The 20,664-nt window shown below is 40.6% G+C and overlaps 1 non-coding gene across 1 annotated transcript; it reads left to right on the top strand.

Annotated features, from left to right (window-relative positions):
- The first annotated feature begins 20,196 nt into the window (after positions 1–20,196).
- On the top strand, positions 20,197–20,302 carry LOC133780758 (small nucleolar RNA R71). Its single transcript, XR_009869576.1, has one exon. It is a non-coding gene; the product is annotated as a small nucleolar RNA R71 (small nucleolar RNA).
- Positions 20,303–20,664: the final 362 nt, after the last annotated feature.

The following is a 20,664-nucleotide window of genomic DNA, read 5'->3' as shown; positions in this document are numbered from 1 at the left end:
CATGAGTGACTTTAAACTTTGCTTTATAGATCATGAAATTTTCATATGCATTGATTCTCAACTCCTCAATTTTAGAAAATTGGAGTTTGCAATTTATACCTACGGTATTAAGATCAAAGTTGAGGGCCTTGATAGCTCAATAAGCTTTATGCTCGAGCTTGACAGGCAAATGACAGTCTTTTTCCAAAGACAAGCCGATGAAACTGAGACATCCCAAGAGGGGATTTGAAAGCAGTGCAGTATGCCCAAAGAGCGTCTAAAAGACGTGTAGACCAATCTTTGCAGTTGGGATTTACCATCTTTTCAAGAATGCGTTTTATCTCCCTATTGTCTAACTCAACTTAGCCATTAGTCTGTGGATGATAGGCATATGCAACTTTATGAAGTACATCGTATTTAAGCATTAGATCTTCCAAAGATTTGTTGCAAAAGTGAGCGCCTTGATCACTGATGATAGCGCGAGGAGTACCGAACCTTGATAACACGTTTTCTTTCAAGAATTTGACAACTGTGGCGTTATTATTGGTTTGACAGGGTACTGCCTCAACCCATTTTGAAACATAATCCATAATCCACAACTAGAAGAATGTAAAGGTAGCCAAAAGAAGGTGAAAATGGTCCCATAAAGTCTATCCCCCAACGATCAAATATTTCGATGACCAGAGTTGGGTTCAAGGGCATCATGTGTCGACGGGACAAGGAACCTAACTTTTGGCACCTAATACAAGAACAATAGAAATTATTGGTGTCTTTAAACCAAGTGCGACAGTAAAGACCGCACTGTAAGATTTTTGCAGCGATTTTCTTCACAAAGAAGTGACCACCACACACATCATTGTGTCAAAAAATTAGCACACTAGACACCTCATCGTCGTGTATGCACAATAATTTTTTGACATGGTTAATCACTTTGTTCACATGTTTTATTTTCATGATTATTTGTTTAATATAAACTTCTATTAAATCCCGAGCATATAGCTAATTTTATTTATAGTGTCGTAATCACAGTGGAATATAAATATGATTATATGTTTAAAATAAGTTAGTCCTAAGATTAGTTAGTGCACTAGATTTACACTGACTTGCCAATCTACGATATGATCTACTTACACATTACAGTGTTATGTTCTTTCCAGAACATTAGCAAAGTAGATAAGATTGGATGTATATGTTACATTGGGCAGGACTGATATTGACAGTTGATAAGATAAGCAAACATACCATTATTATCTATTCTAGTCATATCATATAGTTGACCATAGGTCAATTCAATCTCAATTCTGAGTGGTTAGTATTCTAACTGATTGTATTATTTGAGTTCTTTGACTTGTTCGTTACTAGCTTATCCTACGGACTAGCCCATACTTACATCTTGGGAACTCGGTAGTATAATTGAGTGGGAGTGCTAATCATAGATATGAGCATCTATAGCTTCTGATGAAGAAGTGAAATGATGGTTTCCTTTTAGTTTGGTTCAAGTTGTTAAATGATAGAGATCTCATTTCAGTAATTAAATTAGTTTACTGAAATATCATTTACAAGGAACTAAGTGTTTTAAGGATAAAATACAATGAGGGGTAAAATGATATTTTAGTCCTATCTCATTGTAGACCGTCTATAGAGGATTGAGTGACAATTATGGTTGTAACAATGGATAATTAATAGTGTATCTATATTTGTTATAGAGCATTCTATGAATCCGAGTCTATAGTGGAGTCACGAGGAATTAATAAGTTTGTAAATTTATTTGTTAGATTATGATAACTTATTGGAGCTTGATTTCATCGGCCCATGGTCCCCATTGTACCTTGGATAAAATCATCTAGCTAGTCTCAATTAATTGATTTAATTATCAATTAGAATTATCAAAGTTGACCAGGTCAATTTTGGATAGTTTCACAGAGTTGTGTAATTTTGAGAAGAAAAGAGAAATTATGGCATATTTATTAATTAAGATAAATTGTTATCTAAATTAATAAATAAGTTTAAATCAAGGTTCAAATTATAAATAATTAATTTGATAAAGGATTTAAATAATTATTTAATTAATTAAATCAATAGAAAATAATACAACCCTTTATTTTAAGTCCAATGGGCTTATAATCAAATGAGAAATTTCGCAGGCCTAAAGCCCATGATAATTTCGACCCAGGGCTTTAAAATAGCTATTATTTTATTGATTTTTTAATTAAATTAAATGGACTAATTTAGTCTATAAAAGGAGTGCTTAGAGAGAAGTCACTGGTGAAGATTTCTAAGACGACAGATAAGTTTAATCACTGGTTTTCTGATAGTTTTAGATTCTCTCTAAACACAAGTCCTTTTCTAAGCCTCTTTGATTATTTTATCTTCTTCTTCTCTGTATCTATCTCATGTGTTGAGAATTGCCCACACTAGTCTAGGTGATTCTAACGATACATTGGAAGGCTGTGAAGAAAATAGAAGATCAGTTTAGTTTCTAGATAATACTCTGCGACAGAGAGGATACAAGAGTTAGAGAGACTGAAGGAATGACTCTTTCATTCCGCTGTGCATACTGTATGTATTCTATTCTTTGTTTCTCTTTGAATTCAATTTTAGAAACATGTTTTAGGCTATCTCGTATTAATTTGTTTAATATTAGATATACATGAAAATAAATAAAGATCTTGTATAAGTTTTCCCAACAGTTGGTGCATTACACAACCCAAATGGCATACGCCGAAAAGCATAAGTGTCAAAAGGACAAGTGAAAGTGGACAGGGACGGGGACGACCATTTTTTTTATTACTAAAACTCTGCAAAAATTAAGAGAGAAAAGTAATAATATTGACTCATGGACTAGGTGGATTTTAACCACTGAACCACGTAAAAGTTGTGTGTGTTTGAGAGAGTGTTTATTATTTCATTACGATTTATAATTTAGCACTAATCTGCCTGTTTGATTTCTTAATATACTGTTGGCAAAAAATCGCGTCAACAGTTTGGTGCTTTCATTGAGAGGAAATTAGTGCTTCACAAGTTTCACTCGATCGATGCATGATAATGAGATGGACCTGCCTGGTGGGTAGGAGGCCCATCATACTGTTGTTCCAATGAAAGGGGCCTAGATGTTCAACAACGTCCTGGGAAACAACTGGTGGGTCAGGACGACGCTGGGAGTTCCATGTCACTCCCACCAAATCCTAATCAAGGATACTTGACTGCCTTCGAGATGGAAAATGCCCAATTAAGGAGCCATCTCGTCAGGGAAAATAGGTAGATCGAGGAGGTCTTGGCTCGGTTACGCATCTTGTAACTAACGTTAATGTCAGAAAGAGGAAAAGTGGGTCTCATAAGTCCCACAGGAATAACAAGTCTAAACATAGTCGTTCTGTCAGAACCGCCACTTCGAGTTTTGTGCCTTCAAAGTGAAACCAACGGAGTGCTCAGCCCACTGGTCATCATAGGGGTCATCATCAACATCTTATTCGGTTGGTCAGGACTACGACGATCCCCAGCTCTGTGCCTTCTTCACAGATCCCTAGAAATGCCTACAAAAACCTGCGGGGAAGGGCTGGGACTAGCTCACGAAGGCAAAGCGCTCCAACACAGAGAACTAGGGACATTAGAGTGGAGCCGAGGTGGGCTAATTTAATTCCTCCTGATGGAATGAGGATAGCCTCGCCAATAAGGCATCCTCCATCCCTGGTAAGACATCCAACACCACCTTGCCCACAACGAAATGCTTTAGCTCATGGGAACAGTGGGAGAAATCCGTCCTCGTATGTTAATACTTTCGCCCCATGGACGCGTGCTGAGACTCCAGGTCCTCAATCTCAACCGCGAGATGTAAGTTTTGCAAATGGAAGTTACTGGATGGAGAGCCAGCATGAAGGCAGGTTCGGGAGTGACCTGAGGAATCACTTGAGCTCAGCATGAAGTCCTCGGTATGATCCACAGCTCGACCTGCGCGATCATTTGAACTCACAAAGAAGGTACCCAGCTTGGAATGAGGATGTTAGTTATACTCGACATAATGGAGGTCTGTCCATTGTACACGACAATGGGAATGTCCCGCCTAACCAAGCTCGAACTTTGAGGGAGAACAACCCATCAAACGTGTACAATTGGATGGGAGTTGTTGCACAACCCCCAACTAACCTAGGGACAAAGGACCAAAACCTTGAGAGACTGGCTTTGATGGAAGAATAAATGAAAAGAATCTTATCTGGAAAGGGAATGGACGATTGCAACTGAGATGAGGAGCTCGAACCTTTTGCTCTAAACATTGCAGCAGCTACATATCCTATTGGCTTTAGGATGCCAAACATGCTGACATTTGATGGAAACACAAATCCATCCGACCACCTCGGGATGTTCAACACAATGATGATGGACCAAAATGTCGGGTTCGATCTAAGATGTATCCTGTTCCCTGCAACTTTGGTTGGACCATCCAGACAATGGTTAAACAATACAAGATGCATTCGATAAGCTGAAGGAAGAAATTTTCTTCCAAGTTTAAAAGAACATTTCGAGCTTCACAGGCAGCTTGTGTTGAAGCCGATTCATTGGCCAATGTAAAGCAGAAACCTGGTGAAGCACTGAAAGCATACCTGAGCAGATTCACCAATGTTGAAGCACGGGGTAGAGACGCTGATGATAGCTCTAAGCTCATGGCAATGAGAACAGGAATCCTGGTGGGAGGCGACCTATGGCAAGAACTCTAACGAAAAGGAGTTAAAAGCGTAGACAGATTTTTGGCATGAGCTCAGGAGTTGATAAACCTGGAAGAAGCATGAGCTTTTGTAGTAGGATCCACCCAGGCTCTTATCCAACCCATTGAAGCGGTGATGGATGTTACAGCTACGGCTCAACCCGTTACCCAAAATAACCAAGTGGGAAATAACAAGAGGAAGGGGAATGGTGGGGGCGACCAGAATGGGATGAAGAAGAACAAGTCTGTGGAGAAATTCAAGCTCAATTATGCCACCTACACCAACCTAACAGACTCCTGAGAGCATATCTTCCTAGCTAATTCTAATCACCTCCCGTGGAAGAAGCCAGAACCTTTAATGCATCAGAGGGCGAAGAAAGATCCTTCAAAGTTTTGTCAATTCCACAATGACATCGGTCATAACACTGATGATTGCTGATAGCTGAATGATGAAATTGAGACTCTCATTTGAGCTGGACCATTAGCCCAGTACGGCAAAAATTGAGTAGTTCCTAATCAACCGGCCGGGCAGAATCCTCAGTCACTTCGAGAAGCTCCGACAGGTCAACCTGGAGTTCAGATGAATTAGGTCGACCCTCCCCCGATAATAGGAGGAGATATAACCACTATTTCCGGAGGACCTCATTTGGCGGCCACGAGCAGCAGGGCCTAAAAGAGGCATTTTAATGAGTTGAAAAATCATAATGGTGTAGAGTTTGTCCCGGAGCAGCAGGTATCGAAACAACAACGGTTGGAAAAACAACCAATTATTTTCACGGAAGATGAAGCTAGCCACGTTCAATTCCCACACAATGACCCGTTGGTGGTAACCGTGTAGCTTGCTAACCGAAGGGTACGAAAAATACTAGTGGATAATGGAAGTTCCATAAATTTACTTTTTAGGTCCACCCTATAAGAGATGGGATTGTCTATAACCGATTTGAAGGCGACCTCAATGACTCTGTACGAGTTTTTGGGTGAAGGAGCGGTGACCATAGGGATAATAAAACTTGTTGTGACATTGGGAGAAGAGTCACGAATTGTCTCCAAAATACTCAAATTTGTGGTAATCGATTGTCCGGCCATATAACACAATTTTGGGCCGACATGCACTAATGGCATTTGAAGCCATCACTTCGATCCGACACCTGGATATGAAATTCCCCTCAACCTCGGGGATATGCACAGTAAGAAGAGACCAGTTAACCGCCATATAATGCAATAGCATTTCTATGAAGGGAAAATCACAAATTGGGCAACAAGCGATGGTCATAAGCAAGGGAGGTGAGGAGTCCCAAGTAATGAAAGTCGCCCGTGGGATGGAAGAACCTCGAGAAAAGGATGGTGAGTTTGCCCAACAGGATGACATTGATCTTGAGGTAGGTGAAGATAGGTCTGAGCTTAAAGCAATAAAAAAGCTCGAGGAAATAAACATCGACCCGAAAGAACCGTTGTAATGCCCCGAATTTCCCGATGTGGTTTAGTGGTGGTTTAGTTGGCCGGGAGGGCCGTAATTGTTTAATTATGCCATTAAATGAATATATGCATGTTTATGTGAATTATATTATGATATAATGATATATGCATGCATGTGGGTCCACATTTGAAATATTATGATGTTTTGATAATTTGGCCCATTGAGGGTAAATTTGTGTATTTGGGTGCATGATGTGATTTGTGAATGAGATTCCAATATTATGGAGATATATTCGAGCTATTCGGCATGAGACGGCCATTTTTAGTGGATTAGCGGTTTTGTCATAACGGGGTCAATATTGTGGTATAGAAATGTTTATTTGATGATAAATTGGGAATATTTGAGATTAGGGTGATATTCTGGAGGTTTTGACTATAATGTCCCCGGGGGTGTTTTCAGGACCCTGAGCATTAGGTTTTATTTGAGGTTTCTTAAGCTTGAAGTAGCTGTCAGATAGAACGTACGATTAGAAAACCTCTCGTTCTCCTTCGTTAGTTCATTTTTGCCACCCGAACATATTTGAAGAAATCTTGAGTTCTGGGAGTCGGAATCGAGCGAGGATCGAGGCATAGCGATCCTAGGAAAGATTAGAAACTTCTTGACCGAAGGATTTGATAGAAAACAACCTAATCGAAGGTAATCTAAGTTTAAAGTTTTGAGTTTTTAGAGTTTCTAAGCTTTGAATTGGACTTTGTGAATTGTTGAGTTTTCGATTCGTTTGAACATTGGGTTTTGAGGGTTTGGATGCATTGGGAAGCTTGAGAACCTTGTTTTGATGATTGGGGAATGTTTAGGTATGATTTTGGAGGTTTTCAGAAGTTGAAAACGCGTTTGGGAATGGCCCAGGGTTGGGGGCCGCGGCTCTGTTCTTGGGCGCCGCGTCCCTAGCTCGAGGTTGGGGGAGAGGTTCTGTTTGCGCTGAGCGTCGCGGCCCTTGGGTTGAGCGCTGTGGCGCTTGCCTCTGGAATTTCTGGGGGCCGCGACTCATGTGCAGGGTTGAGCCCATTTGCATGTTTTGACCTCGGGATCACTCATACTACCCGGATTAGTGAGGATTGATGTCTCGGAGGCTAAATCTTGGTTTGAGAACCTTTGATTATCATGTTATTGATGGTATCCCATGATGTGTTATGATTAGGTAACCGCTAAAGGACTAAAAGCTAAACCGTTCTCAAGGGTCGTTCTTTTGTTCATTCTAGCTCGAATCAGAGGTAAGAAAACTGCACCCCAGATGTGACATGCATAGTTATTCATGAGGCATGTTGGTTGTATAAATGTGGACATGAATTGATTGTGGAATACTTAGCAAATGTTGCTCACTTATGCATGGTATTGAATCATTAGTCAGATTTGGCAAAGGTGCTAGTATCAACTGTGAAGTTGTGCCTCATTAGTCAGGTTCGGCAGTGGTACTGGGCACTGGTCACATTGGGTTGACTCATTAGTCAGGACGGCCTTAGCGTGTTCAACGCAAGCCAATAAAGATTTGATTTACTCGGCTTTCTGCATTGAATGACTCAAAGAGCATTAATGCCGGACCGACCTCAAGTTCAATGAATATTATAAGCGCCTGAAGGCTAGTGGCTTACCTAGCAGCCACTCTTCCATTTGAAATAGTGACTTGCTTGTCTGTCACTCAGTATGGTTTATCAGAACCTCAAGTGATATTCACTCATCTGTTTGAAAGCTATGAGCTCTGTGTTATTATAATGATAATCATTTGATATTGTTTATATACAATGTTGTGTTTTCTTGCTGGGCTTTGGCTCATGGGCGCTATGTGGTGCAGGTAAAGGAAAAGAAAAGCTCACCCAGCCTTGAGTGGAGAGCTTAGGTGGTGATGTGTACATATGCGGCCGCTTGACCACCACGGCCAAGGAGTTCTCAGAGGAACTAGGGGGTTTACCCTATTTTTGCCGCTTAGGTCGGCGGGGTTTGAAATTTTGGAACAGTAATGACCTTTTTGAATTGTAAATAACTTGTAAATGTTCTTGTGGGCCCATGAACAGTTTTATGTATCAATAAAACATATCCTTTCCTTTTTACTGGTTTTCACCTTAACCTGTTAATAACACTTAGATCACGTTTTTAACCAAAGGACTCAGGCAATGAGTCAAATTTCTGGTTCACCGTAACTGTTCTGGGGTAACTAGGGCGTTACAACCGTCAAGAGTTATAAAAATTGGGAAAAATCTTGAAGTCGAAAGGAAGAAGGAGCTTGTCGAGTTTCTACGAAAGTACCTGGATGTTTTCGCCTGGTTGCACGAGGACATGGTGGGAATCTGTCCGAGTATAATACTGCATGTTAGGAAAAATTGTTTTGCCTCAATGGAAATTGATAATAATATTACAACTCTATTCAATATATTATAAATAAATAGTGATTGATTGAATAAGATTACAACTCTATAACTGAAAATACAAATAAACTAAAGAACAAGAAGAAGAGAAGAAGAATAGAATGGTGAAAATACAACTCAAAGAAAAATGTTACAAGTAAAGTAAAATGTTTGAAATAAAGAAAAGAAGATTACAACTCAAAACAAGAAATACAAATAAACAAAAGAGAAGAATATGAAGATGAAGAGAAATAAAACAGAAAGAACAAACAAACTAAATAGAAGCAACTCTCACTCACACTACCAAAGTGACGAGTGTTGGGGATCACCAACTTGAACAAGGTTTGAAACCTTTTTCTAAAAGCTTATTTCCCCCTAACTCAAGCACTAAGGGATCTCTCACAGATATTGGAAATGCTTTCTGAAATTATCAAGCCTCAAGGTGTTTCTATCCAAGTGCTCTAATAGATAGAAATGTTGTGTCTTTCAAGTGAACTATGGGCTCCTATTTATAGAGTTTAGAGACACCTTTTGAATTTCAAATTCCACCAACCCCCCATGGCTGTTACCAATGTTTAATTGGATTAATATGGAATTAAAAATGAGATTTGGGAGTTATTTGGGTTTTTTGAGCTGTTCAACAAAGATTGAAAAAACTAAAAAATTAGTCAGTTTTGGCCTGTGGCCGCGGCCACCGACCAATTTCAGCACAAAAAATGTGTTTTTTTTCCAAACGGTTCCAAACCCTCCCAAATGATTTTGTAACTCCCAAAACACATTATTGGGGTTAAAATCATATCTCTAAAAGCCATATCATATATGGCTTTATGAAATTCATCTCAATATTGTGTAACAACAATTTTACACAATAAAGGGTAATATTTGGAAGTTTCAAATTTGTAACACCAAATATGTTACATTATTTGGATATATCTCATATATCTAAATATTGTAACTCTCTATTATATGTTACAATATGTGACACACTTTGTCACATTTATTTAATCTAAAACATTATATTATAATATAATATAATATTACATTATATTATAAAATAATATAACAATGCATACTTTAAACTTAGACAAGAGTGTGCCTGCAAAGTCCCCAAAACAGAGGCTTTTCGAGATAGTACGATCTGAAGCGTTAGAAGAAAAAGTAGCTCGCCTACTAAAATGAGGTTTATCAGGGAAGCAAAATTCTCAGTCTGGGATCCTAACCCTGTGCTGGTCCTGAAGCCAAATGGGAAGTGGAGAACTTGTATCGATTTATTTGACCTCAACAAGGCTTGTCCCAAGGATTGTTTCCCACTACCAAGAATTATTCATTTGGTATATAAGCAGATCGCCACGGCCGCTCACAAGCTCATGTCTTCCATGGACGCGTATTCTGTATATAAGCATATCGCGATGAACCCTGCAGACCAAGCGCATACCAGTTTCATGACTGAGCATAACATATATTGCTACAGATATATGCCATTCGGTCTTAAAAATGCTAGGGCTATATACCAACGGTTGGTTAACAAGATGTTCATCAACCAGATCGGAAGAAACATGGAGGTGTATGTCGATGATATGCTCGTCAAATCAAAGAATACCAATAACCATGTATTCGACCTGGAAGAATATTTTGGCATATTGAGAAAGTACGGCATGAAGCTCAATCCCACTTTTGGAGTTGCGTCAGGAAAGTTTTTGGGGTTTATAGTCAACACAAGGGGAAAAGAGGTGAATCCGAAAAAAATCAGGTCGTTACTAGAAATGCCTTCGCCCAGGTCATGTAAGGAAGTACAAAGCGTAACTGGAAATGTGGTGGCTCTAAACCATTTTGTTTGAAAATCCACTGACAAGTGTCTACAATTCTACAACTTGCTCAGGGGAAACTAGAAATTTGAATGGACCGAAGAATGCGAACATGCATTTAACAATCTAAAAGCGCATTTAGCTGAACCCCTCGTACTATCAAAATTGACGCCTGGAGAGTGTCTGTTTCTTTACCTGGCCATGACTTAAAATGCAGTTAGTGCCCTATTAATTCGAGAAGCAAAGCGGGTGCAGAAATCTGTATATTACGCAAGCAAGAGGCTTCTCAGAGCTGAATCACAGTATCCACTGATAGAGAAGCTTGCATTCTATCTCATTTTGGGCTTCAAGGAAGCTCAGGCCATACTTCCAGTCCCATTCTATTCATGTCTTAATCGACCAACCTTTAAGGCAGGTGTTGCAAATGCCTGAAACTTCAGGACGTCTATTAAAATGGGCCATCGAACTTAGCCAGTTTGAGGTATTATACATGCCACGAACAACAATAAAGAGCCAAGCCCTTGTTGGCTTTGTGGCTGAGTGCACTGGTTTTCAGGACTAGCTGATAAGGGAGCCAGTGTAGGAATTATGGAAAATCTTCGTTGATAGATCGTCAAACGAAAACAGATCAAGAGCTGGGATAATCTTAATCTCACCTGAAGGACATTGGTTCCATACAACTCTTAGGTTTGGGTTTGAAGCACCTAACAACGAAGTGGAGTATGAGGCCTTATTGGCAGGGCTAAGGGTGGCGAAAGAGCTGAAGGTGAAAGCCATCCAATGTTATAGTGATTCCCAGCTCGTGGTAATTCAGATATTAGGGTAATACCAAGCTCGAGGCATCAAGATGGCGGCCTACCTGGCTAAGGTAAAGGGCGAGTTGTCTGAGTTCGAGCTTAGCTCTGTTGAGCAGGTACCCCACGAGCAGAATTCCAACGCTGATGTTCTGGCTCGACTCGCTACCACCAAAGAGGCTGATACATTGAATGTAGTTCTGGTGGAGTTCTTGGAAAGCTCGAGTATAACGGAATAAAGAGTGGAGGTCGAAATGATTGACATAAAACCAACCTGGATGACTCCTATAAGGGAGTACCTCACGGCTGGAAAGCTACCTGATGACAGGAAAGATGCGAGACAGCTGCTTTATCAAGCTCTGTGGTATGTAATGGTTGAGAGAATCCAATATCGGCGAGTGCATTTGTTGCCCCTCCTGGGATGTGATCTGCTCGAGGAAGCAAAACATATTTTACAAGAAATACACGAAGGCTTCTACGGAGATCATGCTGGGGGAAAAACTTAGCTCTAAAGGTACTGAGACAGGGCTATTTTTGGCCCACTTTAACAAAGAGCTCGATCTCATATGTGCAAAAGTGCGACATATGCCAGCATTTCGCCATAGTTGCCCGAGCTGCTCCAGTTGAGCTAACCAAGATTTCATCCCCTTGGCTGTTTGCAGCATGGGAAATTGACTTGATAGGTTCCATGCCAATGGGAAAAGGAGGGGTTCGCTATACAGTGGTGCTGATCGATTATTTCACGAAGTGGGTATAGGCTGAACCTTTGGCAACCATCACCTCGAAGAATGTCCTTGATTTTTTTGTGAAGAATATCATATGTCGATTTGGACTCTCTAAAAAGATCATGTCAGACAACGAAGCATAGTTCGATAGTGATCTCTTCACAGAATTTTGTGAAATATATGGCATAACCAAGAGTTTCTTGTCGATGGCATATCCACAAGCCAATGGGCAGGTCGAGGCTGTAAATAAGACCCTGAAGGCAAGCCTGAAGAAAAGATTAGATGAAGCCAAGGGATTGTGGCCCGAATAGCTCTCACAAGTACTCTGGGCCTACCGGACCTCGCATGGAACCTCCATGGGACATACCCCTTTTTCCCTAACCTTTGGAAGCGAAGCTATGCTTCCAATTGAGGCAATGGTAATGACTCATAGACAAAGAACATTTGATCAAGATCATAACAATGAGCTACTTAGTGCATCCCTCAATCTGATCGAAGAAAAATGAGAAGCATCGGAATTACAGCTCGCTCATTATCAACAAAAGATTGCTCGTTATTTCAATTCAAAGGTTAAGGAACACAGAATCGGATTAGGCGATCTGGTTCTTCAAAGGGTCTTTTTGGGAAATAAATATTCCAAGGATGGTGTGTTAGGCCTGAACTGGGAAGGACTGTATGAGATCATAGAGGTCCTGCATGAAGGAACTTTCAAGCTAGCCCGACTAAGTGGGGAAATAGTCCCACAGACCTGGAATATCCTACATTTTAAAAAATACTATCAATAGTATTACCATTTATGTAAGGCTTATTTATAAAAGCCATTTCAATTCAACAACAGTTGGATTATTAAATAATTATTTATTTTATTATTATTACGAGCTCACGTTGTAAAAGCAACCAAGAACGTTTATACGTTCTAGTTCCTTGGGGGGCACATAACCGAGGATAGTTTTTGAGAAAGTTCAGCTTACTCGAATAAGGATTAAAAACTTAGAGTTTGGAGAAATTGATTATTCAACAGCTTTAAAAAAAAGGATCGGATTTTCAATAAACCTAACGCAAACTAAGTTTGAGAAATCTCTAAAACCCCTGGATATAACCAGGTCTGAGGCTTGATTCCTAATAGGTATAAAGCTATTATGCCTACTAAAATCCCTGGATATAAACAGGTCCGAGGCCTGATTCTTGACAGGTATAAAGCTATTAAGCCTATTAAAAACCCTGGACATAACCATGTCCGAGGCCTGATTCTTAATAGGTATGACGCAAATAGGCAAGCAAAATCTTGGATACAACTAAGATATCGATAAAATCTATTTTGTTCTAAAAGTCAACCCCTAAGATTTCAAATGTACAAGAATCTAAGGGTTCATAAACATGAGAAAATAATAGACTAAGGGAAATACAAACAGATCCCAAGTTATATGTATATTCAAAAGTATATTGTCATCTCGAGGAGAAAAAACCTCAACCTAAGCCCGAAGGCAATTGTTTTGGACCCAAGGGACTGTTACAAAATTTTTTTAAAAAATAATAATAAAAAGGGTGAAAAATAAAAACACTGAGCTCCGCCAGCCCGCTCTAAAGAAGTCACCTCCTCACCATCCCCCTCGGCAGCCCCAGAAGCTTCGCTAGTTTCCGATGGTTGCTGGGAGAACCGAATCTTGAACCGAGCAAGATAAGGATCCCAGAGCTCGGGCTGCATGAAAGAGAAGTTCCCATCCTGGTTGAAGGCCCAAAAATGGTAAAGCATCTCCGCTAATTGAGTCAAGGACTCTACATCTTCCTCCTTGGCCTTGGCCTCGACCTCGATCAACTTCTTCTTGATTTCTTCATTTTTGGCCTGAAGCTGATCCACCAGACGACTCACCTCCATGACTTGATCCTAGAGGCAGACAGGGCAGCTTTAGCAGACCTCTTGCCTTCCTTAGAAGAAACTAGGGTGGCTTTGGCGGCTTGTTCGCTCTCTTGAGCGGCGCCCAGGGAAGTCCGGAGTTCCTTCTCCCTGGCTTTAACGCTAGATATGCCTCGAAATTGGGCCAGGACAGACTGTAGAAGAATGAAGCAAGTCAAGAATAGTTTAAAAAAAAACCTAAAGGAAAAGAAAAAGGCTAGGAGATTGAAGAAGAATGACAGCAAGGTTCATCCCCATGGCAGATTCGAGGACGTCCTCAGGACTGTGCTCCTCTATGGCCCTTAAATCTCTGGCGCTAGCTCTATAGGCATGGTTGACCTTGTGGCTTGTCGTCTCGTACACAGTACCCCAAAAGGCCTCGAGGATCTTTTCCAAGTCGTGTGGCTTGACCGGGATCTGGACAGTGGGAGCCTGGCCTTGGATTACTTGAGGATTTGAGGGAGGTATGTGTTGAGAACAGGAGGAGGAGCTTGTTGGAGAAACCATTGTTACAGGAGCTGGGGGAAGTTTTTTTGTGGCTGCTCCCGGGTGGTGCTGGAACCTTTGTCCTTAGCTGGAGATTTGGTGGTACCCCCCGTCTTCGGAGCTATTTTCTTTGTTACCCTAGGCCTTTTCACCACGGGACCAGCTCCGGTCCTGTCGGCCTTAAAAGCACTCCTCAGATCTGGGGCTCCTAGCAGTTCCATTTCTTCACCTGAAAAAGAGCGAGCAGAGGATTCAATTTACAGAAGTAATTATTCAAAAGTGTTATAAATACAAGAAGAAGAGCAACAACCCTACCCTCTGGATTGGGAGAGGAATCTACTACGATCAGCTAAGGGGTATTAACCAGGCTAGGCACAACCTCTAACTCTTGGGTTAACGGAGGTATGGGAGAATCTAAAGTTATGACCTCCTAGATCCTAGGGGGTTCATGTCCTTCATCGGGGCCGGACTCATCTATGTACTGCCTAAAACTAGGGGCATACGCGCCCAGATGCAGGGAAGGCTAGGACCTACGATTTGTCCCATACTCCTAAAAAATGGTGGATCTAAAATGAAGAGTATTGTTAACTACGATGGTACCTTTGGGGTAGCTGTGATCATAGCGTACCATCAAATGGTCTACGCAATTGAGGAGGGTTGTGTTTAGGTCCAGGTCAGTGGGGTGACGATTAACGAGCTAATTAGGGCTGAATCGAATTAGCCTATAACTAGCAGCAGCTCGATCTAACTCTCTGTAAGGGTATGGGTTACCTTGGCTGAAAGGGGCCGGCTGCTATTCCGGACGCGACTCCCTCGGGATCGAGCCCCTGATTATCTTAAAGAGCTCGCTTTTTCCGCACCAACGGTGTCACATTTTCTTCCTCCGCGACGTCGTTATTGGCTGGCAAGGCCTCTTGAGAAGGGGGGAGCTCGGTGATGATGGGAAGTGGATCTCGGGTTCTCAGAGCTAACGTCTGGCCTTTGCTGATCAGATTGAAAGCCACCATGGTGACGTCATTCAGTATCTGACGATAGTCTTTCTCCCTGGGAGAAAGGCTAGACAAGGTCTCGTACTAACCCGTAAGGGTCCCAGACCGCTCTGTCCTCGCGAATATAGCTGCACAAAGAGTGAATTAGTCAGAATCCTCAAATAAAAAAATATACAGTGCACAAGTGATAAAAAGTTCACATGTTGAATTCACAAAGATAGAGGACTTACGAGGACAGTTGAAGTATCTATGGTCGTAGTTCTTCAATCCATTTGACATAAAGAACAAATCTTATAATCATTTGGGTGATTGGGGAGGTCGATGATAGAGGTAGAGTTTGGGAAGCGAGTGAGGTAGTAAAAACCATCACCTCGCCCCTTCTGGTTGGGACTGGCCTTGAGGCAGAAGAAGTATAAGATGTCTTCCAGAGTGGGGACCTCCCACTTGTGCCTCAGAAACAAATATTTTAACCCCACCAAAATCCGGTATGAGTTTGGGGGGAGCTGGAAAAGAGCCAGTTTGACGTAGCCCAGAAAGTCAGTGAAATACTGGTCCAATGGGAGGTAGGCACTGGCCTTCAAGTGCTCATCACTCCAAGCCCCATAGTCATCTTGGAGAGGGGCACAGCTCCGCTCTCCCTGTATCGCAGGTCAGGCAATAGGGTCATCAACTCCCATCTTTATCCTATGACTCAGTAGGATTTTGTTAAATTTTCCCTGAGTCGTTATCCAAGAGACTATGTGCTCGGCCTCGAAGAATGCGTCGAGGTCAGCCATGATTTCTCTCTCCATCACAGGGCCAAAATGAGGATGGGAGATTCAGAGGTCACCTGTTTGCCTTTATCTATGTCTGAGTAGAGGAGCTCGCGACATTCTTCTTTGTGGATGCCATGATTCAGATCGCCTGACAACAAACGACCTTTTAGTAGGCAACCTTAGACGATTTCTAGCTACGGTTGTGGAGGTACGGGAGTCTAAAGGTTTAAGTGGTTTACTTTCGGGATTTGAAAAATTATACGAGCTAAGTTGTGTCTTAGCCTCAACGCGTGGTCCTAGGCCACACGCTTCGATTTCTTAAAATTCCCTGATACTTCGAGATTCATGTGTCACATCCGTCAGACCCACTATTTCCCTTTTGAAAGCGGTTTAATGCAAAACCGCACAAGGAATCGTAACCTTTAAGCTACCTAGGATTAAACCTAAAACCCCTTCGACTTCTACACCCCAAACAGGTATTCAAACTGATTTACCATTAGGATTTTCTTTAAAAAACCTAGAAAGTTTGCCCAGCTTTATGAAAACCTCGTTTTTAAATAAGCCTAAAATCGTTCATTTAGCTTAAGCTAAATCCTATCACATATTTACAAACGGACGTATCCAAAACGACATTGGGCAAATGATGTTTTTCACGGTAAAAAAAAAACTCACTGGAAAATAAGGAGTCGAAACATTAAAACCCAGTGAGGAGAAGTATCGATATGTCCACAGGAAAGTTCTAGAAAGCCTCTGAGAATTCAAAGGGCGACAAAGGGTTTGCAAGAAGGTTGAGAAGAAAAAAGGAAACTTTGTTTTCTGAAAAGGAAATTTTTTGAATGCAAAGGTGGTGAGGTTTCAGGTCTGATCACCCTATTTATACATAAAATACGAGAATTAATTTAGGCCATCTGATTGGGTTAGCTCGAGATCCAAAGGCCAAGATTAAATGAACCATACAGCAATAAAAAGTTGACAGAACAATTGTCACAGTCCTCGAAACCCGAATGGACGCCAGTTGTAGGCAGCCACGTGTCTAGTACTTGAGTAATGGGTATGCACGGTGTTACATGGTAGAAGCATAAAAGCCCCTACTGTGCATGTTAGAAAGTGATGACATCAAGCACAAGCAGGAGCTTGGGGGCAAATATTGTACCCTAAAATTAGCACGACTTCAATTACTCAACTCGGGTATTGCTGGTGGATGAATATGTGGAAAAAGAGTCAAGTAGAATATCTAGCTAACAGTGATGTGAACAGCTCGAGTTTGGGGTCTTGAGAGCTCGATACATAGGATATTATCATATTGCCTCTCAGGAGAAAAAAATGAGTTCGAGACTTATAATGACCAAATCCAACTTTGGGCGCTTTGAGCTTATTACGAGCTAGGGTTTAGATAGTCTTTGAACACGAGCTCGGATGAGATATTTAGATCGTGGAAACCTAGACAAAATGCATGCTGAAGGATCCCAAGAGATTCAGAGGCTACTTATACGCTCATTAATGCCCATGTTGTATCACATATCTATCATTTATTATCCGAGATAGCAAGAGTATATTCTAGTCTGTTATCAAATCATATCCTAATGTAAATGAGAATAATCTGTTTTAAATATATACCTTATTTATTCACACGGTTACCCAAACCTGTCCATGAAATTCCCCTATATATACTAGGGACAATGGACAGGGAAGGGGACGACCATTTTTTGTATTACTAAAACTCTGCAGAAATTAAGAGAGAAAAGTAATAATATTGACTCGTGGACTAGGTGGATTTTAACCACTGAACCACGTGAAAGTTGTGTGTGTTCGAGAGGGTGTTTTTTATTTCATTACGGTTTATAATTTAGCACTAATCTATCTGTTTTATTTCTTAATATACTGTTGGCAAAAAATCGCGTCAACAACCAGCTACACGCTTAAGGATTTGATCAAGGAAATGGAGTAGATAATGATCTTTGCAGGAGTCGACATTTAATTTTCTATAATCAATGCACATGCTCCATCCCATCATAGTTCTTGTGGGGACAAGGGCCCCTTTTACATTTTGGACCACTGTTACACCCGATTTCTTGGGCACAATTTGAGTTGGAGTAACACATTTGTTGTTGGCCATTGGATAGATGATACCACCATCTAGAAATTTTATCACTTTATTTTTCACAACTTATTTCATGGTTGGATTTAGTCGCCTTTGAGGATCCCTTCGAGGGATAAAATCATCCTCCAGATTGATTCAATAGGAGAAAATTAATGGGCTAATAACTTTGATATCAACAACCATCCAACCTATCGCAAATTTATGCATTCGCAGTAACTCGAGTAACTGCAATTCTTGAGAATTTTTAAGGTTGGACGAGATGATAACTGGAAAGGTTTCATCGTCTCCTAGGAAGACATATTTTAATACCTCAGGTAGTTGGGTCAATTGAACAGTTGGGACCTCTTCAGGTGAAGTTTTTGGTTGTGCCCTCTCATGAGGTAGCTCTTCAAAGCGAGGCTTCCAAAACTTTGTCCCTCTATGTTGTGAGATTTTATCATAAGAAATTGCAAGAGTGGACTCAACAAGGCTGGGACTTTCATACTCAGACAGAAGGAGGAGTTCATCAAGATTATCGAAATTGCTTCGCAATTGAATCTCCTCGAGAATTAAAGTGTCAATCATAAAAGTTTGATAACACTTGTCATCCTCTCGAGGTGGTTTTCCAATGTGGAAAATATTTACTTCCAACGTCATATTGCCAAATGATATCTTAATTAGACCATTCTGACAATTGATTAAAGCATTCGCAGTAGCAAGAAATTGTCTATAGAGGATAATAGGAATTTTTGACTACATGTTTACCACAAATTGGGTATCAAGAACAAGGAAATCCATGGGGTAATAGAATTTTCAATTTGAACTAGAACATCCTCAACAATACCCCTAGGTTTTTTGATGGAGCGGTCAGCAAGTTGTAGCACAATAGATGTTGACTTCATTTCTCCAAGATTGAGTTGCGAGTACACAAAATAAGGCATGAGATTTACACTCGTGACAAGGTCAAGTAAAGCTTGGCTGACTTCATGAGTCCCAATTTGGCAAGAAATGGTGGGAAAACTATGATATTTTTTATTTTGGCGGTATTTTTTGTTCAATCACCGCACTCACATGATTCTTCCTTTTTGCAGTGCATAGATCCTTGATGATTTCGGCATAAGTCGCCACTTGTTTTATGATGTGAAGTAAAGGGAGATTAATCTTCACTTATGTCAAGTGCTCAAGGATTTCAGCTCAGTCATCAGGAATTTTCCCAACAGGTCTCAAAGCCTGGGGAAATGGAACATTTGCAGAAGCATTGGGTGGTGCACTCGCATGAATTTCATTTGGAGTGCTTGAAGGAGTAGTTTTATGGATAGATCTTCCAAAGTCTTACCACTTCTAATTGTGATGGAATTAACCTCCTTAACATTTTGATCATTGGAGTTGGAGGATTGAGCCATATGTTGCCCTTGTGCATTGAATAGAGGTTGCGAAGGAATTTTGCCTATTCAAAAAATAGCCAAGGATCCAGCTAGTTTTGAAAAGTGACTTATAATTTCCTTGATTTCTTCCATCATTTGGCGATTTAGTTTAGTTTGTTCCTTTATGAATGCATGAAGGGTATTCTCAAGAGAATTCCTTTGTGGATGAGCAGTTTATTGGGGCACAAAATACACCTTTGGTGGTTGAGCTTGATGCTCGTTTCTCCATTGGTTTCCGGATGATTGAGCATGGTTAGAATCTCTCCAACTAAAATTTGGGTGGTTTCTCCAACCAGGGTTGTACATATGGGAGAATGACTTATTATATGCTTTTAAGGCATTGCCTTGCTAAAACCCCTCATTTCATTTAAAGCTAAACAATCCTTAGCTAAATGCTTCGTCCCTCCACAGACAAAACAAGGTTCTTGTGGTTCCGCTTAAGCAATCATGTGCGATTTTTTTACCATTTTTCGTCATTAAGACCCCGAACTACTTCTTCAACGCTTCAAGTTGGGCCTTAACACTATCCTCTTCTCAAAGGTATTAAATCCCAGATGGTTTATGTCAGTTGGTGTTATTAGTAGCTTTTGGACCAATCCAGGTGTGAGATTTTTTTGCAGTTTATTCGAGATATTCAAGAGCTTCGTTTGGCTCTTTTTCTAGGGATTCACCATTGCATAGAATTTCTACATATTGGCATTCACTACTTGTGAGCCTTCATAGAAGTAATAGATCAAACGCCAGTTCTCATAGCCATGGTGATGACACTAATTTAACAAATCTTTGAATCTTTCCCAGATTTGATAGAACGTTTAATTGTCTTTTGGGAAAAAGTGGAAATCTATCGTTTTAGACTGTTAGTCTTATTGTAAGGGAAGTGTTTCAAAAAGAAAGAATTGGTCATTTCCTCCCATGTTCCAATAGACCTAGGTCTTAAAGAGTATAACCAGCTTTTGGTTTTGTCCTTCAAGGAGAAGGGGAAGAACTTTAATCGCACAGAACCAGTGTTTTCAGCTTGGTTATAGAATGTGGCTATTACCTCCTCAATTTCTCTAATATGCTCGTATGGGCTTTCATTTTCCACTCCATGAAATGTGGGCAAGAGTTGAATCATGCCAGGTTTAATTGTTGGGGTTTTATGCCCTAATTAAATCCCAAATTCTTTGTAATCTCATTTTATTATCAAAAAAAGAATAGAAATTATTTTTTGACTTGGTC

Source organism: Humulus lupulus, chromosome 5, assembly GCF_963169125.1.
Source record: "Humulus lupulus chromosome 5, drHumLupu1.1, whole genome shotgun sequence".
Lineage (NCBI taxonomy): Eukaryota > Viridiplantae > Streptophyta > Magnoliopsida > Rosales > Cannabaceae > Humulus > Humulus lupulus.
The sequence above is the reverse complement of the archived record's forward strand: the minus strand, read 5'-3'. Positions and strand labels throughout refer to the sequence as shown.